General features: G+C 37.0%; 1 long non-coding RNA gene across 1 annotated transcript in view; it reads right to left on the reverse strand.

Moving 5' to 3' along the window:
* Positions 1 to 15,758, reverse strand: part of LOC132658698 (uncharacterized) — a 727,669-nt gene that overhangs the window by 258,758 nt on the left and 453,153 nt on the right. The window contains exons 7-9 of the long non-coding RNA XR_009598629.1: positions 10,634 to 10,685; positions 8,900 to 8,975; positions 4,045 to 7,425 (exon numbers count right to left, since the gene is read on the reverse strand). This is a non-coding gene — a long non-coding RNA (uncharacterized LOC132658698). The remainder of the gene's footprint in view (positions 1 to 4,044; positions 7,426 to 8,899; positions 8,976 to 10,633; positions 10,686 to 15,758) is intronic.

Raw genomic sequence — 15,758 nt, forward strand, 5'->3', positions numbered from 1 at the left:
TATAAAATTTTAAACCACTGTTAACAATAGAAGTTCTAGTCAAAGACTGAGCAGATATTGACTGGAAGAGAAGTTCTAGTGAAAGACTGAACAGATAGCAATACTCTGTAAAGTTCATAAAAGTAATCATTCAACCTCTTTTTCTTAGGACAGATTCACTATACGTCTGTAGTCCTGGCATAATTATTAGTTAATAATGCACACTTTTACTCTCATATGTCAGAATTTAGATGATAAATTTAAAATTTGCTCTCTTAGGGGACAGAATCAATGAGTGTGGCACCAAAGAATGTATTCAGGAAATCTGACAAGAAAGAAAATAGATATTTATTCTCATGGGAATCCAAGCAGGAATAAACAGTGATATTTTTAAGGGTAAACTAAAATAGGAAAAAGCATGTAATCAATTCAGGGGTCTGGACCTTCCACTATAGCACTTAGGTAGTTGGCCCCAGAAATTGTGATGGTGTTCTGAGACAAAACTGTAGTTTATACTTTAGAACAAAGTTGACTAGCAAAAGCAAGTCAGAAACAAATCTCACAAGCTTTTGATTTCTAGGAAATCGACTGGGTCAGCAATGAAGCACAGAATATCCAGAAGGGAAGATTGCATGCATAGCAAAAATAGCAAATTAAACAATTAATATCACTGATCACTGTTTATGTGTATTCAGTTCAGTTCAGTTCAGTTCAGTCATGCCCAACTCTTTGCAACCCCGTAGACTGCAGCACACCAGGCTTCCCTATCTATCACCAACTGCTGGAGCTTGCTCAAACTCATGTTCATCGAATTGGTGGTGCCATCCAACCATCTCATTTTCTGTTGTCCCCTTGCCCTCCTGCCTTCAATCTTTCCAAGCATCAGGGTCTTCTCCAAGGAGTCAGTTCTTTGCATCAGGTGGCCAAATTATTGGAGCTTCAGCTTCAGCATCAGTCCTTCCAATGAATATTCAGGACTGAGCTCCTTTAGGATGGACTGGTTGGATCTCATTGCAGTCCAAGAGACTCTCAAGAGAATTCTCCAACACCACAGTTCAAACGCAGCAATTCTTTGGCGCTCATCTTTCTTTACAGCCCAGCCCAACTCTCACATCGATACATGACTACTGGACGCAATGGCAAACCACTTCAGTATTCTTGCTGTGAGAACACCATGAACTGACCAAAACGCTTACAGCTATTGTGTTCTGTGTCCAGTTCACTACCCCATTTATGGGAAGCACCTTACTTTTCCTTGCTCTGTTTACACATCAAAATAACGTTTTATAATAAATAAATGTATGTATATTATACAATAATGTGATAATGCATATATTACAATAATAAAATAACATAATAATAATGTGACAAACATGTTACAATACATGTTTTAATAAGAGGACCTTATTTATCTTATAACAGGCAATATGCCCAGGGATGGGTCCTTGACTCAAGCTGGGCAATCAGCTCTCTTCACAAAAATGTCATACTGGAGCCAAAAAAAATTTATGGAGGGTTTCTCCAGGAGAATTAATGGGAACATGTAAAGTTGGAATTTGCTGTAATCAAGCTTTCAATCATGTGGACTAAGAAAGAAGATAATGCCAGGCTTAGACATGCATGCAGAAGAAACAAGAGGTATAAGATGGAGATAGAACCCTGTTCTTATTCCAGTGCTTATCTTAGGGTTTCTAGTGCTTATTCAAGGGTTTATTTTATTCCTGAGATTCTGCAACATTATTCCTCTTTATTTTCATCCCAAATTCAAGTAATCTACTGAATTTTCTTTTCAAGTTAATTGGGCTAGATTCCTGTTTGTTGCAATTAAGAGTCTTCACTAAAGCATGCCTTGTTTCTGTAGAGGGCTTGGAAAAATTCTCATAAAGATTTACCTCTAAAACGTATTTTCAGTGATCTTCTATCTCAGTGTTTCTGAGACAGTAGATAAAAAAGATGGCACATCATTAAACAGGTTTGAAAAAACCAAACTGAACAAAGCTAAGCTTTTTCCTTTTTTTTTTTGGTTACTGTTTTAGACTATCCTCACAGAGCCTTTAGAATGCCACATGCAGCGTGAATCTCTAAGACCACAGTGTTTGTGTAGCATTTTGGACGCACAGGTAGACCATCTTCAGAAATAGTACTTCATAGAAAACCTTTGCTGACTTATCCTAAAGAAGAAAGTAAGACCAAGGCATTTTATTTAACCTAGCTCATGTCATAACCAAAAGGGAACCAGTACTTAATACAAATTAATACATGTGCTGTAGGACTGTGAGTGTCTTAGTGTGAGTGTCTTATCTTTAGATAAGAAATTTATTTGGCAACATGAGTTGCTGGAACAGAAGGAGCAACTGATAGATAAGACTACCTGCAGCATAACCCTTACACTCCACTGACAGACTCCTTAAAAAGCCAAGAAACTTAGAGGCTCTTTGCTGAGTTTCCAACTCCATCAGCAGAGAGTTGGTTCAGACAGACCCTGCTGGAGGCTCCGAGAAGCAGATGATGACGTTCCACTTAGTTTGTCTTGTCCCTTGCTGAAACAGAGACCACAGGACATACTAGGGAGCCTCCTTTGAAGACCTCTCCTTGGAGCAGTTTGTAACCCCCTGTCCTATTTTCCCCACTTTATCTAACTGTGTTGCATGCTAACTATGGGCAATAAGCCTAATGATTAGAGGCCAATTTTTACTTATCTCCAGTTCTATGTTACCTGGCCTTGCCAAATGGACCTTGTGATAGGCAAATGGATTATAGATATGATCTTCACATCGCATAATTAAAGGAGCTGTATTTTCTTTGCATTTGTTTTACCAGAATTTTAGCTCAATATTTCCAGAGAAAGGGAGAGTCAGAAACACAGTTGGAGAAGAACAGAGAAGAAATAGGGATTCAGAGCTCATAGAAGTTCTATTAAGACATGTTCAATAACATCACTTTGTTAATTTCTGCAGCAGAAACCAAACTGTGAATATTAGCAGTTACTTAGTCATATAAGAGATAATTTCAAAGAAGAAAATCTATTTATACCATCTGGAAACAATAATCAGGAAACCTATTTATGGAAATTAGATTATTCTTGACTACTATACTTTTACTAGCGTATCTGCATACACCAGGTTTCACTAAAAGGTAATTCTAGTTAGAATCCTTCCTTTCAACATTATGTCTTTAAACTGAATAATTGTATGATTTAGTTTTATACATGGAGAGCAGACAGTTGTCTCAAGTTATATGACACTCAATAAATGCCTCTCCTCTCTTTGCTTTCTTTCTCTCATTTCCCAATAAAATCACAGATTATTTTTTCAATCCACCAAACATTGATAATCTTTACAAACTTCATGTGATTGCTTAATATTACCAAGTATTACAGGTAGGTTAATATGAATATGAACACAATAGGGAAAAAATAGTACTAAAAAGACATTTTAGTTTATAGAACATGGAAATTAATAAAAGTCAATAAATGAGAGTCATAGATGACTGCTGTACTCTGGGATCCCCTGGGGTCCCCTGTTTTCATCCTGTTTGTTCATCTCACATCCTCCAGAGAGTCAGGCTGTCTGGTAATTCTACTGCCCAACTTCACAGACATTTCTCTAGTTAGAACTTGATTATCTCCTGGCAAAAACTCTGTGACTCATTATTTTCTACCTTGTCACTAGAAGGATTGTGATTTTTCTAATTTTATAATATTGTAACAACCAAAGTAGCTTTTAGGTTTTCTATGTTACACCTTATTGAATGACAAATAGCAAATAAGCATGCTAAATAAGTCCAGAACACATATTATTCCATGTAATTGTCATAATATTCTGAGTTAGGCATTGTTATTTACCATATTTACAGAAAATGCCAGAGCCAGAACCCAAAGAAACCATGAGCCACTTTGAAATCAAGCAGACTCTTGGTAAGTACTTGAAGATCCAACATCTTTGTCATGAACTCCCCAGCACTCTAACACCTCCTGATTAAAGACAATGAGAAGGGAAGGCATTTGCCAAGTAACAATCAACACAGAATCACTTTCACCTAAAATATCCTGTGATTTTTTTTTACCTGGCTTTGCCACTGGGGACCATGACAGATCAATGGAATTATGAATGTGATTTTGACATCTCTTTATTAAGGAGCTGCATTTTCTTTGTATTTAAGTTATTTTTCCTGAAATTTGGCCCAGTATTTCCAGAGAGAGGGAGAGACAGGAACTGGGGAAAAAGAGGTGGAGAAGGATAGAGAAGAAATAGGGATTTAGAACTCATAGATGTTCTATTAAGATGTGATTTGAATAACATCTCTTCATTAATTTCTGCAGCCGAATCTAAACTGTAAATCTTATCAGTTACTTAGTCATACAAGAAATAATTTCAAAGAAAAAAGTCTTTTTTATACCATATGGAAACAATAAGAAAAAATATTTATGAAAACTGGATTACTGTTGACAAATATATATTGAACTTCTACTAGAATATCTGTGGACACCAACTTTCACTAAAAAAGTTACTCTAGTTAAAATCCTTCTTTCCAATATTATGTCTTTAAGCTGAAAAACTGTATGATTTAATTTTTTCACATGGAGAGTCAACAGCTGTTCAAGTTCATGGAATGAATGAATGCTTCTCCTCTCTTTACTTCCTATCTCCTACCCTCAGTAAAATCACAGATTATTTTTCCCATCTTCCAAACACTGACAACCACCACAAGCTTCATATGATCACTTACTATTACCAATTATCACAGCACGTTTAATACGGAAACATGAACAAAACAAGCAAACACAAAACTGGTACCTAAAAGTTGTTATATTTTATAGAACAAGGCCAATAAATGACAGATAGTTGTGAAAACTTACCTCCATGAAAACTTACCTGCAGTGTCACTGAAAGTAAACTTTGTTAAAGCTCATATTTCAACCAACACAGAAGGGGCAGCACCATCCACCAAGTAATCCAGACAGACTGATCCAGACCCTTTATTTTCTACCTAGTCACCAAAAGGATTGTGATTTTTTCCAATCTTTGTAATATTATAACAACCAAAGTAATTTTTAAATTTTCTATGTTATACTTTGTTGAATGATTACTAATAGCAAATGACCATTCTAAATAAGTCCCCAAACCCATACTACTCCATGCAATTTTCACAATAATTCTGAGTTAGACATCATTATTTACCACATTTGCAGGAAATGAGACAGCCAGAACCACAAAGTAACCCTGGGCCAGTTTGAAATCAAGTAGGCAATTGGTTAATATTTGATGAAGGTCAAATGTCTTAATCATGAACTCAATAGCAGCCTCCTTAATAATGAAATAAGGAGAAGGGAAGGCATTTGCCAACTAACAATCAACATGAGAGTTCACTTTTCATCTAAAATATCTATAAGGAATCATAGAAGCAATTTTATCTCATAAAATAGTTTTTTAAAAAAGTAGAAAGAAACAAAAAGCAAAGCTATTCTCAACATTGGTTGAAGGCAACAGTTTTAAAAGCCAGGCCATCAGGAAACCAATGTGAGAACACAAACCATAAAAAACTACTTTGTATTTCTTTATTTTCCTGCTTTGACTAACTTGTGCTGAGTGCTAATTGTGTGCAAAAAAAAAAACAGTAATTAGTGGCCCTTTTTTTTTTTAATCACCAATCCTGATTTTTACCTGGCCTTGTCACTGATCCCTGTGACAAACAGATGAATGGAATTATGGATGTGATCTTGACATCTTTTTATTAAAAGAGCTGTATTTTCTTTTTATTTAAGTTATTTTATCTGAATTTTGGCCCAATAATTGAGGAGAGAGGAAGAGACACAAACTGAGAAATGGGGGTGGAGAAGGACAGAGAAGAAATAGGAATTTAGAACTCACTTAACTTCTAAGAAGATGTGATTTCAATAATATTTCATTTCTAATTTTTGCAGCAGAACCTAATCTGTGTCTCTTACCAGTTATTCAGTCATATAAGAGATAATTTCAAAGAGAAAATCTATTTGCACCAACTGGAAACAATAAGTGAACCTATTTAGGAAAATCAAATTACTCTTCATTAGTATACCTTCAACTTCTACTAGTATCTCTTCAGACATCAACTTTCACCAAAAAGTAACTAGTTAACAATCCTCTTTTCAATATGATGTCTTTCAACTGAAAAACTGCATGATTTAATTTTTTCACAGGGAAAGTAGACAGCTGTTTCAAGGTTATAGGACAGTCAACAAAGGCCTCTCTTCTCTTTCTCTTTCCATCAATAAGATCACAGATTATTTTCCAATCCTCTAAACACTGACATTCATCAGAAGCTTCATATGATCACTTAATATTACCAATCATTACAAGCACCATCCACCAAGTAATCCAGACAGACTATGGGATCCCCATTCTCATCCCTTTTCTTTATTTCACACCCTCCAGACAATCACACCATCTGGTAATGCTATTGCCCAACTTTACAAGCATTTCTCAAGTTAGAACTTGATCATCTCTTGGCCAAGACTCTTTCAAATTCTTCTCATATCCTTTATTTTCTACTTTGTCACCAAAAGGATTATGACATTTCTTAATCTTTGTAATATTATAACATCAAAGTAACTTTTAAGTTTTCTATGTTATGCTTTGTTGAATGATTACAAATAGCAAATGATCATGCCAAATAAGTCCCCTAAACATATTGGTCCATGCAACTGTCTGAACGATGGCCCAGTATTTGAGAAGAGACAGAAATCGAGACAAAAGGGACGGTGAAGGACAGAGAAGAAATAGAGATTTAGCGCTCACGGAAGTTTGAAGAATATATGATTTCAATAATGTTTATTTGCTACTTTCTGCAGCAGAAACTAAACTGTGAATCACATCAGTTACTTAGTCATATTAGAGATAATTTCAAAGATTAAAATCTACTAAAACCATCTGGAAACAATACTAAGAAAAATCACTTATGAAAATTAAATTCATAATATACCTTCAACTTCTCCTAGCATATCTCTAGACACCAGCTTTCACTAAAAAGTAGCTAACTTTTTTCAATTTCATGTCTTTAACTGAAAAAAATGTATGATTTAATTTTTTTACATGGAGAGTACACAGCTATTTAAGTTCATAGAACAATCAATAAATGCTTCTCCTCTCTTTAATTCCTTTCTTCTATCCCCCAACAAAAACACAGATTATTTTCCAATCCTCCAAACATTGATAATCATCACAAGCTTCATAAATCATCTAATATTACCAATTATTACAGGTTTAATGTAAATATGAACATAACAACTAACCAGAACACTGGTGTCTAAAAGATGTTATAGTTTTATAGAACATGCACTTTAATAAAGGTCAATAAATGACAGACAGTCATAGATGACTGCTTGTACTCACCTTGGGTCTTCAGACGAAAAGGTGTGAGGAATGAAGTATTTGCAGATGGCTCCATGAAAACTTACCTGCAGTGTCTCTGAAAGTAAAACTTTGTTAAAGTTCATTTTCCCAACTCAACACAGAACAGGCAGCATTATTCATCAAGTAATCCAGACAGACTCTAGGATCTCCTTGTCTGCAACCCATTTCCTTATCTCAGACCCTGCAGATAAACACATCATCTGGTAATTCTAAAGCCCAATTTCACAAATATTTCTCTAGTTAGAACTTGATCATCACTTGGCCAAGACTCTTTCAGATTCCTTTCCTATCCTTTATTTTCTACCTTGTCACCCAAAGATTGTGAAGTTTTAAATTATTGTAATATTGTAACAACCTAAGTAGCTTTTAAATATTGCACGCAATTGTCAAAATAATTCTGAGTTAGACATCACTGTTTACCACATTTGCAGAAAATGTCAGAGCCAGAATCCCAAATAAATCCTGTGTCATAATTTTATGGCTAATAAAGTCGTTTTTAAAAGGTAGGCAGAAACAAAAAGCAAACCTGTTCTAAATGCTGGTTGAAACAATGGTTTTAAAAGCCAAGCTATGAGGAAATCAATGTGAGAACACAAACCATAAAATGTTACTTTATATTTTACCCACTTTGACTAAGTTTTGTTGAGTGCTGATTGTGAGCCACCAACCCCAGTGATTACTGGCCAATTTTTTCTATTTATCCCCAATCCTGTGATTTTTACCTAACCTTCCTCCTAGCACCTGTGACAAAGAGACAAATGTTAATTATGGATGTGATCTTGACATCTTTTTATTAGGGAAACTGTATTTTATTTATATTTAAGTTGTTTTATCTGGACTATGACCCAATATTTGAGGAGAGAGGGAGAGACAGAAACCAAGAAACAGGGTAAGAAGAAGGACAGAGAAGAAATAGGGATTCAGAACTCATAGAAGTTCTATTAAGGCATGACTTCAATAACAGCATTTTGCTAATTTCTCCAGTAGAACCTAAATCGTGAATCTTACCAGTTACTTAGTCATATAAGAGACAATTTCAAAGAAGAAAGTCTTTTTATACCATATGGAAACAATGAGAAATTCTATTTTTGAAAATTAAATTACTGTTGATTAATATGCATTCACTTTCTACTAGAATATGTGCAGACATTGGTTTTCATTAAAAAGTTACTCTAGTTAAAATACTTTTTTTTCAATATTGTGTCTTTAAAAGATTATATGATTAATTTTTCACATGGGAAGTAGAGAGCAGTTTTAAGTTTACAGGACAGTCAATAAAGGCCTCTCTTCTTTTTCTTTATTTTATCCTCCAATAAAATCACAGATTTTTTTTCCAGTCCTTCGAACATTGATGGTCATCACAACCTTCATACGATTACTTAATATTACCAATTATTACAAGCAGGTTTAACGTGTAAACATGAAAAAAAAAAAGCAAACACAAAACTAGTACCTGAAAAAATGCTAGAACATGCCCTTTTAAAAAGGTCAATAAGTGACCTTAGTCATAGATGATTGCTTGTACTCACCTTGGGTCTTCATAGAAAAAGCTGTGAAGAATGAAGTCTTTGCTGATGCTGCCATTGAAACTGACCTGCAGTGTCACTGAAAGTAAAACTTCATTAAACTCACGTCTTCAACCGAACACAGAAGGGGCAGCGGGGCAGCACCATCCACCAGGTAATCCAGACACTCTGGATCCCCTGCTTTCCTCCCATTTCTTCATTTCACACTCTCCAGGTAGTCACACAATCTACTGATTCTACTGTCCAGCTTCACAAACATTTCTTTAGTAAGAACTTGATCACCTTTTGGCCTAGAGTCCTTCAGATCTTTTTCCTATTTTTTTCCTACCTTGTCACCCAAAAGATTGTGAATTTTTTAATCTGTGTAATATTGTAACAACCAAAGTAGCTTTTAATTATTTCATGTTTATCTTTGTTGAACAATTACAAATAGCAAATGATCATGCTAAGTAAGTCCCCTAATACATATTATTCCATACAATCATCACAATAGTTCTGAATTAGACACCATTATTTACCATATTTTCAGTAATTCCCAGAGCAGAATCCCAAAGAAATCCTGGGCCACTTTGAAATCAAGTGTGCACTCAGTGAATATTTGATGAAGATCTAATGTCTTTACCATGAATTCCCCAGTACCCTAACATCTCCTGATTAATAATATAAGGAGAATGGAAGGCATTTGCCCGGTAACAACACAGTAGCTCACTCTTCACACAAAAGGAGCAATTCTGTGGCTGATAAAGTAGTTTTTAAAAAGTACAAAGCAACAAAAAGCAAAGATTTTCTAAACCCTGGTTGAAGGCAATATTTTTAAAAGCTAAGCCATCAGGAAATCAATGTGAGAACACAAACCACAATACTTAATCTTTATAGTTCCCCATATTTTCAAAAAAGATGGTCGTACTAGTCGTCTTGAATTTTATATGTATTCTGCACAATATTTTCTATAAATCCATTCTAGATAATTGTCAAGGTGTCCGAATCCCATCAAAATTAAAAAGGACATCCATGTTCATACACTCTTTGAGAGAAGGCACTGGTGGTATTTCCTAGAATCCTTATACCAATATTTGCCATTAGTCTTACTTGGAATATTGGTTCCATGTTGTGTTTATAGGTATGTAAAACACCTTAAAAAGAATTTTGGTTTTCAAGTAACTAGATTTGCTTAGACAACCCAGTCATACATAATTCAAATGCAACTAAATAAAACTAAAAACAAACAAAAAGCAGAGAGATCTTAGAAACACAACTAACAATTTTTACAAGAAGGAAATTATCAAGACTGAAGACGGTAATCATCAGAACTTCACTTTTCCATTCACTAACTTTGATAACTCCGGTGAGAACTGGAGTGAAAATGAGAAGAGATGAAAACTATAGGTGTATGCTCTAAGTATAATGGCTGCCTAACAAATGGAATGGCTTAAATCCTTTAATTATAAGAAAGATTACCAAAACTCAGATTCCACTTGCAACACCCTTGTATTTTAAACATGTATTAATAGTAAAGGATAAGCACTCTTGAGCTGAAAATGTATTCACACTGGCTAATGTTTCTCCCTGATTTTTGAATGACTACAGCTAGGGCGTGTGCTCATTCCCCCAAACTAGCTCTAAATGTTTTGGTTTATTTCATCTCCACGAACACATTAATGTTTCCAGTATTTTCACCTGATCACCCTGGTTCAAACAATTATCACTGGTCTTCCACCTCTGCGGTAGTCTACTCACCCATCTCCCACTGAATCTCAAGTCTTCGTTTGAAGGAATCTCTACACAGGACCTAAATCAAAAAGGCAAATAATAGGCTTAAAAAATCTTCCTGCTGTAAAACTTTCAATCTCATTTCAATACTTTAAAGTTAAAATCCTATCATGCCCTGTAATGCAGACTTCTGTGCTTTGTAACCTATTGAATCTCTAACTTACTGCCTTCTTCTCAGAAAACACAGCCACTTCTTTCCCATCCTAAGATTTCTGCATGTTTTCTTCAGAGATTTAGAACACTCCTCACCTGCTATTTTCAAGTCCTGCCTCTTCAATGGTCAGGTCCCAGTCTCAATACTACTCTCCCTTTGAGACTTTTGACCAAAAATCAAAACAACCCTTTCCCTTCTTTCAGGCCCTCAATATTCACTACTAATATACCTACTTTGCTTCCTTTACAGAATTCCAGAATTTGTAGGTTATACAATGTTTTATCACTTGTCTTTCATAGCAGATGCGTCTTACGGAAGCAGACACTTTTATTTTCTTATTCATAATCGTGTGCTCATCTGTGCTTTTCATCCAACAAGTCTCAGGGCATATTTTTAAAATGAATTAATGAATGATTATCATTAATCATTCAGGTCAATCAATCAATCAGGTCCCTATTGTCCTCACATTTAGTTTCCAAAGAACAAGGGTACTTTAGGGTTCCTGGACCCAATTCCATTGTGTGTGTGTGGGGGGGGTGCAGGGTGGACTTCCTCACACACCACCCAGCACTTCTTGGAAACCATCATCGGGTGCAGAGCTCCCATGTTTTCTGGGTGGGCCATTCTCTCAGACCTTCCATGCATTCACCAACTGGAAGCTCTCTGCACCCTCTCCTTTTGGGTTTTTGTAGAGACTTCATTTCATGGGCATGAACCATTAAATCATTGGTCAGTGGCAATCAATTCAACCTCCAGCTCCTCTCTATAACCTAGAGGCTGGGGGCAGGACTGAGACTGGAGCTGCCAACCCACTAACCACCTGGTTGTGCTCAGTTGCTTCAGTTATGTCTGGCTCTTTGTGATCCCAATGGACTGTAGCCCGCCAGGTTCCTCTGTCCAAGGGCTTCTCCAAGAAAAAGAATACTGGAGTGGGTTGTCATACCCTCCTCCAGGGGATCTTCCTGTCCCAGGGATCCAACCCATATCCCCTCCATTGCAGGTGGATTCTTTACCCACTTAGTCACCTGGAAAACTTGGTTAGGGGCTTTCTAAAAGTTACCTTATTAAAGGAACAAAAAACACCGTTATGTCTCTTAACACTGAAGAAATTCCAAAGGTTTTAGGAGCTCCACACCAGAAATGGGGATGAGACCGAATGCATATTTATTATAAATCAAGATATCACAGAGGGTTATCTTACTGCTACTTTCTGTATCTCCCCAAACAATGAATTATCTTGACACATGCCTGTTCTCATTACATAATTTACTCAAATGGTGGCAAAGTGGATTTCTTGCTAGATGTTAAGCTCCTGAGGGAACTGGGCTATGTGTTTCTCTCCATGCTAGTAGGGAGTAATAATGACAGAAAATGCTTTGATGCTAGCATGATTTCACTCTTAGAAGTCATTTCCAATGAGGAGTCCTCTTGAAAATTACCAATTTACCCTGCATTCAGGTCATATAAATGCTATGTTGCAGCTACTTTAAAATACCTCATAGGAAAGTATGTAATAAAATACCAATCCCATTCTTGTCTTCCCTCTTAGAGAGATGTTGACTTTTATACATTTGACAGTACATTTCTGCTGCTTTCCAAACACCATTCAATCAAGAAAACTTCCCAGCTGGCATAGCCAATAAATACTTGAATTTTCCATAATGTTTTTTGGAATCCTTCTTCAGCCTGAAGGCCTCCAGTTTCACAATACTGCAATTTAAATGAGAGTTTCTTTTCATAGCCTCAAGGTTGGCAAAAGATATAAAATGCGCATTTTTTTTAGGTTACACTTTTCCAAAAATAGTGTGTATAAAAAAGGCAAAGAATATTTCTTGAAATTATTCAGAAATCACTTTAAAAATTCATATATTTAAATTTATATTTTGGAAGATATTTATATAATAATTCAAGTAACTTAGGTTATAAATATACATTTAAATAAATGAGCTGTTGTTAAAATACAGAATATCATTTTGGCTTCCATTAGGACATAATAAAACTTTGCTGTTTTACATAAATATGATGCTGGGAACATCTTTTCCTATCCAGGAATAATATATAAGTGATATAATAGTATAAGAATGTAGAAACATAAGGCAACTAGAAATTTTACTGTTCATTAATAATAAATTTCTCTCTTTTGTGATTTTTTTTGAAAACTAATTAGATGCTCTTATATAATATTTTCGGAGAAGGCAATGGCAACCCACTCCAGTACTCTTCCCTGGAAAATCCCATGGACGGAGGAGCCTGGGCTGCAGTCCATGGGGTTGCGAAGAGTCGGACATGACTGAGTGACTTCACTTTCACTTTTCACTTTCATGTATTGGAGAAGAAAATGGCAACTCACTCCAGTGTTCTTGCCTTGAGAATCCTATGGACAGGGGAGCCTGGTGGGCTGCCATCTATGGGGTCGCACAGAGTTGGACACAACTGAAGTGACTTAGCAGCAGCAGCAGCGGCATGTAATATTTTAGAAACTCAAAGGTCTGAATCATCTGGTGGTCAGTAGTAGAACAACTCCAAGACATGCAGATTTGCTGATCCTTCACTGTGTGTGTGGGTGCTCAGTTGCTTGGTCATGTCTGACTCTCTGCAACCCAATGGACTACAGCCTGTCAGGCTCCTCTGTCCACGGGATTCTCCAGGCAAGAGTACTGGAGTGGTTTGCCATTTCCTTCTCCAGGGGATCTTCTCGACTCAAGGATCGAGCCCATGTTTCTTGCATCTCCTGCACTAGCAGGCAGATTCTTTACCACTGTGCCACCTTGGAAACCCTCATACCCTTCACTGTATAGTTTGTCTAACAAAGTATTCAACACCACCACCTGGGTGGCTTAAACAACAGAAATGTATTCCCTCACAACCCTGGAGGCTAAAGTCCAAGATCCAGGTGTCAGCGGGGTTGGTTCCTTCTAAGGGCTGTGAGAAGAGTGCAATTGTGCAATAGTTTGAGCATTCTTTGGCATTGCCTTTCTTTGGGATTGGAATGAAAACTGACCTTTTCCAGTCCTGTGGCCACTGCTGAGGCTACTTCCAAATTTGCTGGCATATTGAGTACAGCACTTTCACAGCATCATCTTTCAGGATTTGAAATAGCTCCACTGGAATTCCATCACCTCCACTAGCTTTGTTTGTAGTGATGCTTTCTAAGGCCCACTTGACCTCACATTCCAGGATGTCTGGCCCTAGGTGAGTAATCACACCATCATGATTATCTAGGTCGTGAAGATCTTTTTTGTACAATTCTTCTGTGTATTCTTGCCACCTCTTCTTAATCTTCTGCTTCTGTTAGGTCCATATCATTTCTGTCCTTTATCGAGCCCATCTTTGCATGAAATGTTCCCTTGGTAGCTCTAATTTTCTTGAAGAGATCTCTAGTCTTTCCCATTCTGTTCTTTTCCTCTATTTCTTTGCAATGATTGCTGAAGAAGGCTTTCTTATCTATTCTTGTTTTTCATTGGAACTCTGCATTCAGATGCTTATGTTTCCTCTTCTCCTTTGTTTTTTCGCCTCTCTTCTTTTCACAGCTATTTGTAAGGCCTCCCCAGCCAGCCATTTTTGCTTTTTTGCATTTCTTTTCCATGGGGATGGTCTTGATCCCTGTCTCCTGTACAATGTCAAGAACCTCATTCCATAGTTCATCAGGCACTCTATCTATCAGATCTAGTCCCTTAAATCTATTTCTCACTTCCACTGTATAATCATAAGGGATTTGATTTAGGTCATACCTGAATGGTCTAGCGGTTTTCCCTACTTTCTTTAAGTCTGAATTTGGTAATAAGGAGTTCATGATTTGAGCCACAGTCAGCTCCTGGTCTTGTTTTTGTTGACTGTATAGAGCTTCTCCATCTTTGGCTGCAAAGAATATAATCAATCTGATTTCAGTGTTGACCATCTGGTGATGTCCATGTGTAGAGTCTTCTCTTGTGTTGTTGGAAAAGGGTGTTTGCTATGACCAGTGCATTTCCTGATGTTCAAGCTGGTTTTAGAAAAGGCAGAGGAACCAGAGATCAAATTGCCAACATCCGCTGGATCATGGGAAAAGCAAGAGAGTTCCAGATAAACATCTATTTCTGTTTTATTGACTATGCCAAAGCCTTTGACTGTGTGGATCACAATAAACTGTGGAAAATTCTGAAAGAGATGGGAATACCAGACCACCTAACCTGCCTCTTGAGAAACCTGTATGCAGGTCAGGAAGCAACAGTTAGAACTGGACACGGAACAACAGACTGGTTCCAAATAGGAAAAGGAGTATGTCAAGGCTGTATATTGTCACCCTGCTTGTTTAACTTATTTGCAGAGTACATCATGAGAAACACTGGGCTGGAGGAAGCACAAGCTGGAATCAAGATTGCAGGGAGAAATATCAATAACCTCAGATATGCAGATGACACCACCCGTATGGCAGAAAGTGGGGAGGAGCCTAAAAGCCTCTTGATGAAAGTGGAGAATGAAAAAGTTGGCTTAAAGTTCAACATTCAGAAAACGAATATCATGGCATCTGGTCCCATCACTTCAGGGGAAATAGATGGGGAAACAGTGGAAACAGGTCAGACTTTATTTTGGGGGGCTCCAACATCACTGCAGATGGTGACTGCAGCCATGAAATTGAAAGACGCTTACTTCTTGGAAGAAAAGTTATGACCAACCTAGATAGCATATCCAAAAGCAGAGACCTTACTTTGCCGGCTAAGGTCTGTCTAGTCAAGGCTATGATTTTTCCATTGGTCATGTATGGATGTGAGAGTTGGACTGTGAAGAAAGCTGAGCGCCAAAGAATTGATGCGTTTGAACTGTGGTGTTGGAGAAGACTTTTGAGAGTCCCCTGGACCGCAAGGAGATCCAACCAGTCCATTCTGAAGGACATCAGCCCTGGGATTTCTTTGGAAGGAATGATGTTAAAGGTGAAACTCCAGTACTTTGGCCACCTCA

The sequence above is a fragment of the Ovis aries genome, chromosome 26, assembly GCF_016772045.2.
Source record: "Ovis aries strain OAR_USU_Benz2616 breed Rambouillet chromosome 26, ARS-UI_Ramb_v3.0, whole genome shotgun sequence".
Lineage (NCBI taxonomy): Eukaryota > Metazoa > Chordata > Mammalia > Artiodactyla > Bovidae > Ovis > Ovis aries.